Genomic DNA, 14,109 nt, shown 5'->3' with positions numbered 1-14,109 from the left:
AAGATTCTTTCTGGTAACAGAGGCTCAGGTTGCTAACCAAACTAAGGTCAACACTGCGGCGTCCAAGGAAGGTCTGGCAGCTGCTTCAATAGGCAGGTCTCCTGATGGGCTGATGAACGTCAGCTGTGCTGGAAGGCTCCAGCCCAGGAGATCCACAGCGCACCCTGCTGGAGACAGGTGGCAGATCTCCAGATCCCAACAGAGAGACCAACTAAGGGAGCTATGGAGTGACATTCTCTCTGTCATCTCTCTCGCCCTTGTCAAATATGCTACATAATAAGGACAGTTCCCTATGGTGCTCCGACTATAAGCCCCTCATTTATAACACATATACAATTATACACATCAACAATTCAGTACTCTTTGAAGATGCATACATACAAGTGTACACAGCACCAATGAAGACACTGCAGTACACATTCCAGAGCACGGTGGCTGAAAGGTTCAAACATGCATTATATCATTAAACCAGCTGCAAATACGCATGTGATGCAAACTCCAAGACATGCAAGCAGACAATCCAAACAAATGCAACAGAAATACAGTGCAAACAGAAAATACTAGAATCAATACAAATAGAAGGCAAAATAGAGGGAGTCGAGAAAAGAACCAAAAATATCCAACAAGACTCTCTGTATAAACAGAAGATCAAGCTTTAAGTTGAGGATGAAAGGAGAGGATTATTTATTTTTCATTTCATTATACTGTAAAACACACAGTATTACAGTAGTACAGAATAACAGCATAGTTATGTACAGTAACAAATATATATGTGACACTCTTGTCAGACATGGTTTGATGTTTGCTTGACTCCCCTTTTTACGATTCCATTTTGCAGTGCAAGTTTGCTGCAGTTGTACTATCTGCAGCATTTTGTTCATGGTTGCAGCATTCTTTGTTGGAATCTGATTTGTTAATTGTAGATTTTCGATTATATTTTTCTATTCGATTCTTTTTGTCTATACTTTTGTGTTTTGGAGTTTGTATCGCACACATTTCTGCACATTTCCTTGTTTTGTCGTTAATTCTGCATTTGCACCTGTCCGCCACCTTAGCGGGCACTTTGGGGGCGCTGTGATAGTGCCACAGATCACATCTAAACCATTAAAAAAAACACTTGGCATCCACAAACAGCTCATGGAAGGTACAGTAAACACAGCAACATGGAGGTGAAAAGGCACCACATAGGCATTGTTAAAAAAGGATGCGGCTCGCTTGTTCACACTGAAACATGAAACCAGCGTTCTCTGATTTTTCTACTCTAGGAGCCGTTTAAAAAAAATTATATGTTTATGCTCTCGCAGACTCCCTATGGATACCAAGATTAAATGACGACATATATTTGCGGTTACACCTAATCGGTCTCTGCGTGGATAGGGCCTGAGAGTGTTGCAGGATTGAATGCTATGGTTTGGCTGCACTGCAGACTTTAATCTCAAAGGTCCTCTAGTAATACGGGGTTTCACTTCCTCTTTGTTCATCTTTTGTATTATGGCTTTGGTAAATATATAGCATCAAAGATATCTAGTGTCACTTTGTCTCAATATTGATTGCTGCTCTGTTTTACACAAATGTGAATAAATATAAGGAATTTTCTTTAATTTCATCTCTTAGAAGTCAAAATGTTAGAAACTTTAGTATAAAGTACAAATTTTTAAAATTTTCTCCTTTATCTTAAGTACCTGGGAACAGCCACAGCTCTAAAGTTGTTGTGTTTAGTAATATTCAGTCTGGAAGGAGTTTTCTTTCCTATCAAATCTTGTTTTAGGACTTGTTTGTTTCTCATATCTCACCCTGTTCCTGGCAGGAAGACATTTCTTTCATCTGAGTGAATCAAACAAATCTGAGAAGAAATCAAGTACAACCCTACATAGTGCTTCTTCAAAGTACGCTAATATTAAGGCGCACACAGACACACACACACACTGGTGTTTCTTAAAGCCGGCTAAATAATGCCATATGTTTTCACAACAAGGATATTTTTTCTCCCGCTGCTTCCCATGTTGTGCTTGATTGATGGTCTAATTTACTAAAATATCACACTGACCAACCCCCACATTACCTACCCACATGCACACATAGCAGCACACACTCCCAGCCCAAGTCCTGCTGCTGTTTAAGAGGGATTATTTTGCTTAGGAAGATCCAAATGTCTGCAGACAGGCTCCGTTAGCGATACTCTAACTGTGTGCATCACTATTTCCAGTTTTCTGAAAGGAAACACTTTCACGGTACAATATGCATTTCAAATATGTACAAGAGATCTTTCTCCTTTATGAGTCTCCTGTTACAAACGTCTGCCTTTAAAGACCTGGAATCACTTAGAGAGGACACAGTGCAGCTCTGTGAAGTAATTTGTTGTTTGCTTCAGGATTTGAACTTTATGTACTGCACACATCACACATAATGATTGGGTAGCCATGTGTTCCTGTGATTCAGGGTTCAGCAACAATAACTCATTAAACTCTAACCCCTGTGATTAAACTACTGATTGAGCAGCAGCACATCTGCACAGCTGACCCCAAAAGTACACATAAGTAAGTTTGTGCAGCAGAGAAGCCCTGAGGTATTTACTGACTGACACAACAGCATTTGTCTGGAGACAGCATGGCAGGAAACTGCTCTTAATGAGCATTTCTTCTCATCATAATTTAGGGTAGAATTATGATAATCAGAATAAAGCCTTTAAAGGGTCTGATTTTTCAAACAATCTCAGACAAGATGGCAGTATAAACTAAATGAATTGAAAGCATTTCAGGAAAGCTAAAAAAAGTGATTTTATTGGCTGAAGTAAAAAGAAGAGACAATCCAATGCCAGGCTACAACCAATAAAGCAATGGTCTTTAATTCCTGTCCCCAGGGTGTCCTGCTTCAGCACTGCTTAGTCAAATAATCAGGTCATTTGCTGCAGTCTGGAGAACTTGACTGCTTACTGAGAAGAAAATCAGCCATTTGATTTAGTTGTTTGGAAGAAGAGATACATATAAAACATGCGGGACACCGGCCTTGAGGATGGGGATAGTTTAGATAAAAACGTTAATTAACTGAAGAAGGACCATAAAGGCGTAAAGTGAAGACAATTTCTAGAGATTCACTATAACAAAATAAGGATTTGGAAAAAAGAAGAAAAAAAAAGCACCTGTACCAAATCGAATCTGGAAAGAGGTGACAACCAGATATCACAAATACCTGACAAAAAGTATTCTGACAACATTAAGTTAGACATGTTTGTTCCGAATAAACCTGATTTCTCTATCTTCAGCTAACGGGTAATAAACCATAGAAACACCAACAGATGTTTGATCTATTTACCCTGCAGTCCAGAACAGTCGAGCAAGATCAGAGACAGAGGATCACACCAGAGCATTCAAACCTGTTTTTATTAGCATAGTTTGCATGCTTAATACTCGCAGGTAGCACCAGAGCATTGCTGCTACCATCCTGAATGGACTGGGGAGCATTTGTACTTCACAAGAAACCACTGGACCTCTGGACTCCTCAAGGATATCAGCATCATCCATCGCTGTCACGATGAGTGTTTGCAGATGCTGGTGCTATATTCAGAGCTGGTGGGTCTGCTCAATACAGAACCACCCTACATCTTTCAACTGGTCACATGTCGATCCTGCCTGAATAAATGATATCTACACAAGGATAAAATATATATATATATATATATATATATATATATATATATATATATATATATATATATATATATATATATATATATATATATATATATATTTATTTTAAAAAAAAATATATATATTTATCAAATATAAAATATAATGATTCCCTCTGGTTGAATTAGTAGAGGTAAGCTGAAGAGTCCCGTGAGTCAAGGAGATCTGAAAGTAAAGTGGCTGCGTCACATCAAAAGGTTTTAGTTATGTAGGGTTAGGCATCTGATCAAGATGTTCCCTGGTTTTACAAGTACATCCCACAAGGAGGAGACCCTGTGGAACATCCAGACTAGCAAGATAGACTTTATATTTTTCCATGATCTCGGAGAGTCTCTGGGTCTGTTAGACCTCCTGTACAATAATACTAGGAGAAAGTTGTCCGGGGTTAACTACTGAACCTGTTAACCTCCCAACCTGATCTCAGATAATCAGATGATTTAAACAAAACTATTGTCAGAGAGAATGTGTATCTTTTCTATTTTCACCAAAATGGTCAGCAGGAATAAGTCTTTTATTTGAACAAATCATCAGTATGAGCATGAACAAGCATTTTATAATTAAGTCGGGATTGTGAGTTTTTCTTCACTTAAACCATCTAACATGACAAGGTAGTCATTTGTCATTTGTTTTAAAACTAGAACAGGTAAATGTTTGTTTTTCAGTTCAGGAACAGCTTAATTCTTTCTACATAAGCTAGTTGTTGAAGTATTAAACATACCGGTATTCCCAGAAAGGCTGAGTGGAAGGAACATGTGTGGTTAAAAAGGATCCAACCTCAACATGTATACCTCAGCTTAAAACCCATTAAAAATGGGCAGAACCAGAAGGTAACATCCTCTATGCCACACAGTAATGATAGAGCAATTTTTGCAAAAGGAGCCCCAACCAAGTATTGAGTCTTTAGAAAGGAATATTAATTTCAGAGGCCTTACATATCTTTCAAACGACCACTAATCATTAAAGATAGTAGAAGTGAAGGCTGGAAGTATTTTGGTGTGTATGGTTAATTTATAAAAAATATACTTTTTTATTTTCTGAAATACAAAAAACAAATATTAACCCTTTTATTTTAAATAGTTAGAGATGTATCTGGAAATACATTTTCAAAATTAGTACCAGCGCAAATTCCTTTACAAAAGAACAAAATGGTACAAACATAGATATTTGGTGAACACTCAAGTATAGCTGATCTATAGCTTTCTACAGTAGAAAACGAAGTCCTTAAATATATAATTATTAAACCCTTTAAAAAGTCCTGCAAAATCAAGTATTTCCTATAGATTTAAATGTTTGGCAGATTTAAAAGATAACGCTATATAGGGCTCAACAACAAAATATATCAGATTGCACCAGCGCAACCAGTTTTTAAAAATAAGTTGTTTTTTTTATTGTCCGACCATCTCCTAATCGATGAGACCCATGAATCACAGTAACAAACAGTGGTCATGTTAAACAAGCAGTTTTAGGAGATCTCAGATGGCAGGCAGTCCCACCTGGTTCTATCAGCTCATCTCCACTGTGCCCCTTTAAAAGAGGCACAGTGGAGCGCATCATCAGCCCCGCTCCAGTGAAACCCAACGTGAGCCGTTTTAAGATGTTTCTTTAAAGTAACAGTTCAATAAACCTCTGCCCCAAAAAATAACAACACACTGAGCCCTTCAAAGACTTGGGATCATTGGGTGATCAGTGGGAAAGGAACAGAGATTAGGGAGCTTTAGATAGAAAGCTTATTTCATGGACGTGTGTTTTATGCAGTTCCTTAAATATTCCATTATATTTTTGTTAGGTATCATAGTTTATGGAGATAATGTTATATAAATCCTTGAAAAAAATTTCATAGTTCATAAATACATGATAGAATCCTTTTTTCCAGTTTTTATTTCCTCAATTTTAGTAATAATTCTGGAATTATCCTCCTTGATTTTCACATGAGGACGAATGAAGAACAATTCTGTCAATAATATCAACATTGTCAACACTAGAGTCTACCTCCACTCAAGCACAGTGGAAGAACTAATCAGAATCAGTGGAATTGGCAATGTCTGGAAGAGCTGGAGAGGATGTGGCACGAGGGTTTAGCTATGGCAAAAAATCAAGAAGACAAAACTAAAGCAGCTGCCAGCCTTAGAGGCAGTGACTGTGGGGAGGATGGCCCATAGTAAAATGAGCCATGAAATGTCTGAAGAAATTAAGGGACTTGAACTTTTAATGTACTTCCTTTTCTTTTTTTCCTTCTAAGGTTATATGTAGTGATCTTGTACTTTTAAATAACTACAGAGTTATGCTTTATATATTAAAAATAATTTTGAAAAGGTTGTGAGTTAATCAATTACAAGTCTGAATTGTCAATATGAGCCACAATTAAAAAAAAAAGTGAACTACCGTAGTTAAACTGTGTTAATACATTTTGAATACATTTATTCAAAAATAAAATTTGAGTACATTTGGATACACCAAACTTTATTTCCAAAGAGATAACATTAGGCTTACCAATACAACCAGAGCAAAAATACATTATTTACTTAGAAGGCTTATGTTACAGCCTGACCTAAAACCTGGGTGAAATTTAGTATAATTATTTTTATCTGATAGAAAAACTTGAGTCGCCCATTTAAAAGCAAACTTACTTTAGCCAGCAGACACAGTCCTGGGTGTTATATATAATTTTAATCTTAGGGGGTTTAAATAACTGAGATGTTGGGAAACACATCAACAACGGTAATAAAAACGTCTATGTGATGGAAATATTTCTGTAGAGTCAAGCAGCAGCAGCCCTATCAGCCGAAGGCCTGCATCTTTTTATCAACAGGAAAAGTAAGTTGCTGAAGAAACACAAGACCATGAACAAAACAACAGGAAACACATAAAATACTTGAATTATGCTCATGGTTGAACAATAGTCAGGCTGTTTATATGTGATCTGGATCTAACAGTCTAATGCTAACATGTGCTGCAAGGAGGTCTATTGAAGCTGGAGCCAATCAGCCATTAATGCATGCAATTATCATAAAGTTATATGTTTTATAACATTAACTTCAACATATCCTAAATAGCTCAATTACAGTTTGTTACACCCAAATCACCCTATTTCATAGTTAATCCAAAATGAGAAGGAATCATTTCTAGATTTGTAGGTCAAATTGTAGTAAAGGCTTTAAGACAATAAATGGACCCACGTGTGTTCACTCTAGAAGTTCACCTCTTCTTTTTCCTCCCTAACAAGGAAAGGTCAGAGTTCATAATACAAATTAAGTGAGTGTAGGAAAGAGGGATGAAAGGAAAGGATCGATTGGAAAGCAGATGTTTTAAAGGCTCATTGATAACCGTGTGACACCTGCCTCTATGGTTTAATATATTTTCTATTTTTTCCTCTGTCATTGTTAACAAAACAACCTTCTGTTTCTTGGAAAGGGTGTCACATGTTTGAAGGATCTAGGAGAGGCAATTAGGGGGGGCTACTATTAATTAGCTGGAATGTGAGGGGCTTTTAAGCCCTGTTATATAAAGGAAGACAATTTTCTCATTTACAGCTGATATTCATTTCCTTCAGGAAACACATTAAAGGAAAACAGCAGCAAAAGTTTTAAAACCTTTTTGGCCTCTTTTGTCCTTTTAATTAGGCTTATTGATTGTTTATTTCCTTCTCCTGAGGCGTGTCTTTCTACTGTCTTCCCTCCACTTTCCACTCCACTTTCTCTTCCTTTTTTACAATCTTCCTCAGACAGACATGATCTTATCGGTGTGGAGGTGCAGAGTCTTGAACATCCCCTCAGATTCACCATAACAACACATTCCTTTCTGCTGCGTCGTTTAGTGAAGGAATGGAGAAAAAGTGAACGGATGTTTCTGCAAGGTGCCTGTGTGTGTTTCCAGAGATATGAAAGTGATGCTAAAATAAGTTTATGGGTGTGTTTGGGAGGGACGGTAACATTCCACTCCGTCACTTTAAACCCACCTCGCTCTGCTCTGAATGCCAATCAAAACAGAAATAAATCTTAGCAGGATGTAAAACTGGTGCCAAAGTAAAGGAGCAGTTTGTGTATTTAAATGTTTTCTGACCATTTTGGGCTCAGAGATTTGGCAGTGGTTGAAGGCAAACATTAAATTGGTTAATTAGCAGCCAATGATCAAGTCCATTCATTAAATAAAAATGTTTTTTTTCTTTTTTGGGGGTGGGGGTCTTGGTGTTGAAATGTTGATATTTTTAAAATATTTTTGTTATTTAATCATTAATGAATAGGCTGGAAATAATAGGCAGTGTGACCAAAAAAAAAATCTGTTTTAAATCTTGAAGTCCAAACGACAGCTGGATCAAATTACATAAAAAGGATTTTTGGACATATGCAGTGAGGGAGGCACATGTTAAAATGCTGAAAGAGAATTGGGATGACTGGTCCTGGTTCACCTACTATCATGGATCACTGGTTAATTTACAGCGTGTTACCTGATCCACCACAGAAACACTATCTGTGTGTGTGTGCACTGTTAATCTATCCTCGCATAATTTCTACTCCAACTATTGTGCCTTTGATTCTTTAGGCCCTGTTAAAGAAAATTATGTTTCTCTATGCTCTGCTCCAAGACGTTTGGGCCAACAACTTGTTGTAAAAATTAAAACGTTTATGTTTGCATGATTCTGTCTCATCTTTGAGAAACATTAAAAACTGCAAACGATAACTCAGAATGAACTGAACAGATGTGGATGGATGGATGGATGGATGGATGGATGGATGGATGGATGGATGGATGGATGGATGGATGGATGGATGGATGGATGGATGGATGGAAGAGCAGATAGACGGACGGATGGACGGACGGAGGGATGGACGGATTGATTCATTTCCTGGTGAATTCCAAATTTTTGATTAAATTCTTCTTTAATCTTAGGACTGAAGTCTTACCTCGAATTCTGCCTTGCTGGTTTCAGACACCATAATTTAGGGTCATATTAGAAAAGATTACCAGGTAATTTCTGAGCAAACAAAACAAAGAAAAAAGTAAACTCTGGGCATTTAAATCTAGAAATAATTTCCACATTTATGCGATTCAACGATTTTTGCAAACTAACCTCAAGTGTCCAAAACCTCACACCACAAACTCTGCAGTATGTTTGTTATACCACTGGAGAGATGGAGCCAAAATGGAAAACTGTGATAATATTTAAGTACACCAAAGCCTCAGCCTAAAATGTCAGCGAGGACATTTTAAAGCAGTTCATTCTTCCTTCTTTGGTTTCTGTAGCAGTAGATTTCACTCTGTCAGACAAACTTATTGGGACTTTGATAACTGACTACACAAAACCCTGGCATTTATATTTATACTTTTTAATCTTTTTAGATGATAAATTATTATTATGATAAATTAGCTTGTCTTATTGGTAATTAAAATATCAAATTGCCTCTCAGAGATGTGATCAAATCAGAGCAATTAAAAGGATTTTTGGTGCCAAAACATTGTGGTATTATTTGTGGAACTGCTGACTGGAAAATTACTATAACTTTCCACAACAACAATAAGGCAGAACATGTAACAGAGCATTGCAGTCTAGCATATAAATGAAATTTTGAGTGGAAGTATAACTGTGAAGGAAAAATATAAATAACTGCTATTAACTGGATGACTGCTATTTTGAGCGGACTATGAGGCAAAACTTTGATGCTGGTCCAGTTTGTTTTAAAAGGTCCAAAGTCAGGGCAGCTTGTCAGCCAGAATATTTTGAAACAGTTAACTCTTCCCTTGTTGGTCTAATGAAGTTCATAGAGGTAGGTTTCACTTGGTCATATAATTTTATCAGGACTTTGATACACATGTTATTGGACCTCTGGTAGGTTTCTGTTGAAATCTTTTTCCCATCTTTCGACTCTGCATCCTAGAGTACCAACGATAGGTTTGGTGCTAGTCATTAGTGATGTTATGAGATGAGCAGAGGCTTCGAGAAGTGTGTCCAGTAGTGGAGGGGGAGTTTTTGCGAAGCGCGTATCGAGGCTTGCTTCATTTAGGGGAGGGGTCGGAACTTCGACAGGCATTGAAACAGCCTCAGTATTCAGTCAAGATGTTGGAGTTTGGAGGAGAGTTGTGGTCAGTTGGATAGAGGTTGGATGTATTCTAATTTTTAACCAACTAGATTGGTTGGAAAAACAACCAATCCAGTTGGTTAAAACTATTTTTGTTGGACTAAATAATATTATAATCAGAATCTGAGCAAGCCACTGGTTTCATTTGTATTATTAGTATTTAATAGTACTGCTGTTAATGGATGAGGTAGTATTACAAATGGTGTTTGCTGTGAGCCTTTTCCTTCCAATCTAATGGTTATGTTTTCAAGACCTGGTTTAAGCCTTTGAAAGTTGCTGTACTACTTAACCAGCAGGTTTGGCCAATGTGACCAATTTATATTGTTTTGCACTTTTATCAACATGGATTGGGTAAAAACACAACCAATTACATTGGTTGGTTTAGCCAAACATTGGTTGTTACCGGGTCTGGCTGTCATCCACAGGCTGTCAGGTTTAGTGGATGTTGTGACAATAAAGAAATTGATTGATTGATTGATTGATCGATTGATTGAGTAATGAAATGAAGAAGGCAGCAAAAGTAAAAATCCATGGACAATTACAGGAAAACAAAACACAAGAGACATCAGGGGAAACCATACATGTGAAACAAAGACGCAAAATGAAACCAGCAAACAGCAACTGAAGAGGATGATTATATATGCCAAACAGAACAAAGACTGAGGTAATCAACTGATATGAAGAAGGTGTGGACAGAAGGATCTAGAAAGGAGCTAGGGGAAGGTACCTGACATAAGAGGGCAACAGAGGGTAAACAAGAAATGCATAAGAACTCAATTACAACCAGAAAACAACACAAAATGGAAATGAAACCAATGAAAACGCAAAAAGAAAACTTAAACAGAACCGAGAAGTGCAAAACCATGACACAGGCCAAAAATTCCATCTGGTTCTCTTATCGTGAGCCACAAACGGTTTGAATTTTAACATCTTAGGCTGCTCTACTAAAATGCTGCATGATTCAAGCTTCTGACTGATGTTTAATGGAGTTGATATGACTGGACCTGAGTCTGAGGTGCTGAATTCAGAACATCAAAGCTTCAATCCTGCTGGTACCAGGCAACACCGACCCACTGCAGAACCGACACATGCACCAACATGCTGGGCTCCATGCTGCGAGCTTATCTCTGACCCATCTCTCTTCCTGTGGTTTCCATCTGATCAAGGTTTGAGGTTGAATGTGTGCTCCCACTGGATGTGGACGTCTGTGCAGTCAGGCATAATGGAAAGCACCTGCATTCATTCGGCCAGGGAAATGTTTGACTGAAACAATGAGGGGGTGTGAATGGATGCAAGATAAATAAATGGACAGATGAATGGGGATTTTTATTGGACACTTTTTGCAGAGCGGATTTGTAAATGATGAAAGAATCAAGAGAGGCAAATCGATCAGAGTGAAAACAAAGATAAGAAAAAGCAGTGACAACAAAATTATAAGGACTGAAAAGAGGGCTGATTTATCAGATAAAACAAAAAAGGCAGAGGAGGAAACATAAAGCAGAGGGGATTTAAAATGTCAATGGTGATCATGTGCACACAGGAGATGAAGGTGAGGATGTAGAGAAGTTGAAAAGACAAATAGGGGCTTCACCAAGGTAATTTCTTGTGAGTGCATGTGTGAAAGGCTTCGTAGTCAATTGAAAGAGGTTGAGCTTGATGAGGTACTGTGAGATAGTATCCAACAGTTTTACTGTAGGTAGAAATGAAAATAAATAAAAGGAAATTCTGTAAAGTTGAAAAGTTTAACCGCCGTTCAACAGCACAGAAGTATTCATGCTATCACAAACATAACAACCATAACTTTCAGCAGCTTCTATTCAGATTATATATAATAGACCAACATAAAGCAGAGCACAGAGGTGTTTATTTGTGTTTGGCCCCTCTGATTTAGAACTATGATGAACGTCTTCTGACTGCATGTCAACCTACAAATCTTTAAAAATCTGCAGATTAAAAATCTGTCATAATGGATGGAGAACATTATTTTTTATCCCTGGTCATAGAATCTGAGTTAGATCTAGGCATTGACTTTGACTTGGCTATTATAACCAATGAATCTGCTTTGATATCAACTAACCGGCTCTAGCTGGATATTCAGGCTATGTATGGTAAGTACCAACTAAATCCCTCTGCAGAGGTCTCTGCTTGCTGGAATCAGAAGGAGCTGGTCTTAGTGGCTGTTTCAACCAATTTGAATGCAGTGTTTCCTGAACCTACCTGCTGCAGCAGAGAGAGAGCTAACCCAGCTCTGGTAACCTAAATCTAACTCCCAAAGGAGCAACAGCAAGGCCCAATTGCTGTTTGCCGCAGAGCTTTTAAAAAAAGCATACTAGTCCTACCGCAGAGGTGCACCCATGGACCTGCTACAGTACATGATGGCCACGCCTGCCAGCTAACCACCGTAGCTAAAGGGAGATGTCCTGGGCTACCATGAGTTATAAAATTATCCCCCCTGCAAAGTTGCCTCGTCTTATTGCATTGGATGAATCCAAATCTCTTTGAGAGCTGCTTTTGGGTGAACGGACTGGGGTGAAGACGGGACTCAAGAAAACTAAGGTGAAAGGCCCATCCACTCCACCGAGCCAAAACTGGAACATCCATCTCTCCCTTTCCATCTGATGCTTATTACAGTAAGTGCTGTGCTTGGGTGAACTAGGTAGAATAGATAGTTGTGTTTTATTGAAATAAGCTTTCTGAGTCAACTGCTGATGGCTTTAAGAGTTTTAACTGAATGCTAATGCTCACTGCATAGACTGAACTAACCACATGGGTCTGAAGACATTGCTACAGGGGACTAACTGGCTTTCAACAGCTTCCATTTACCTCATGCCGGCCACATTGTACAGGCCACGGTGTGGACTTTAACCTTTTTGTTTAACCCATTCTCTTTCAGCCTCATCACAGTTTAAAGTTTAATTCCTGAGTCATTTTTCACCTCTTTTTACTGCATTTAACATCTCTGCATCAGGGTTTATTTACATTCATCTGCAGTATACTTTAATGCATTAAGCCTTAACACTTGAGCATTTCTTGGAGATTCTTGAACTAACTATTAAAACTCCTTTTTCCCCTTCTATTTCTTTTTTTACTTGTGCATATTTTCAGTGGTGTTTAGTGCCTACATAGTTATTAGATATAATAAAAGTGTGATTGTGGCTAATACATGTTTTCTAACCCGTGGTTCTTTGTGTTTATTTTACACAGTGAACAATCCATCAGTCAGGCTTGATTCACTCTTCTTTCATCCGAATGAACAGAGACACATTTATTTGGTTGGTGATTAATAACTCAACTAATAGCCATAGTCTAAGTTACTAAATTGGTCAAGGCAACTGGATTTAAACGGTTCATTTATGTAACAGACTAAGAACCCTGGTCAGTAAGCAAATTAAAGTTATAATCACTTAACTGATAATAAGTTATTAGTTTTAACCTTAATTTGAATGACCTATTAATTACTATAACATCCAGTTCTAGTTATTTAAATCCATAAACTTCTGGTAAATTTGCACAACATAACTGAAAGATCTGCCTCACATTCTACTTTTAGAAATTCTAGGAACCACTAGTAAACCTGTAGACTGAGAGTTAAGTGCTCTGTTAGGAACATGGAAGCTGGCTCGGAGCTTGTCTGCTCTGTGGTTCCTGGACCGTGCCACCTTTAACAGCTGCTTTTTGTATCTCTGCTTGTGTCTCCTTGAACATCAATAGGCCTTGGCAGATGGCCACTCACACTGAGCCTGGTTCTGCTGGAGGTTTCTTCCTGTTAAAAGGGAGTTTTTCCTCTCAACTGTCGCTACAAGCATGCTTAGTGTGAGGGTTTGCATCCGAGCCAATGAGTTGATGCTATCAACTGGTTTTCCTTAGATAGAAAACTTTGAATCAATTTGACTGTATGATCTGGTGACCTGTATAGTGCCTTGAGATGACGTGTTGTGAATTAAACATAAGGTACAACCAGATTTTTGATGTAAGATAGAGCTTGGCCATTTAAGGATTTATATGTGAGAAGAAGGATTTTAAATTCTACTCTGGATTTAACAGTAAGCCAATGAAGAGAAGCAAAGAAATATGTTTGTGCTTTTTATTTAAAAAAAAACAGATATGTACACACAAAAATACACAATTTCTAAATAAATATGATGGTTTACAAATAATTGGTCAAATGTGCACAAATAAACAACTAGACTACAACTACTGTAGGCTATAAAAACAGATTATCTTAAGAATTCATGTGGAAAATCAAATGGATTAACTATTCAATACTGCATGAAAATGAACTTTACTTATTCCAAAAGACCTAAAAATAAGCTTGACTATGTCCATGGGATTTCATTGATGTGTATTCT

The sequence above is a fragment of the Cyprinodon variegatus genome, unplaced genomic scaffold, assembly GCF_000732505.1.
Source record: "Cyprinodon variegatus isolate N-32 unplaced genomic scaffold, C_variegatus-1.0 Scaffold84, whole genome shotgun sequence".
Classification (NCBI taxonomy): Eukaryota; Metazoa; Chordata; class Actinopteri; order Cyprinodontiformes; family Cyprinodontidae; genus Cyprinodon; species Cyprinodon variegatus.
Note: the sequence above shows the minus strand (reverse complement) of the source record.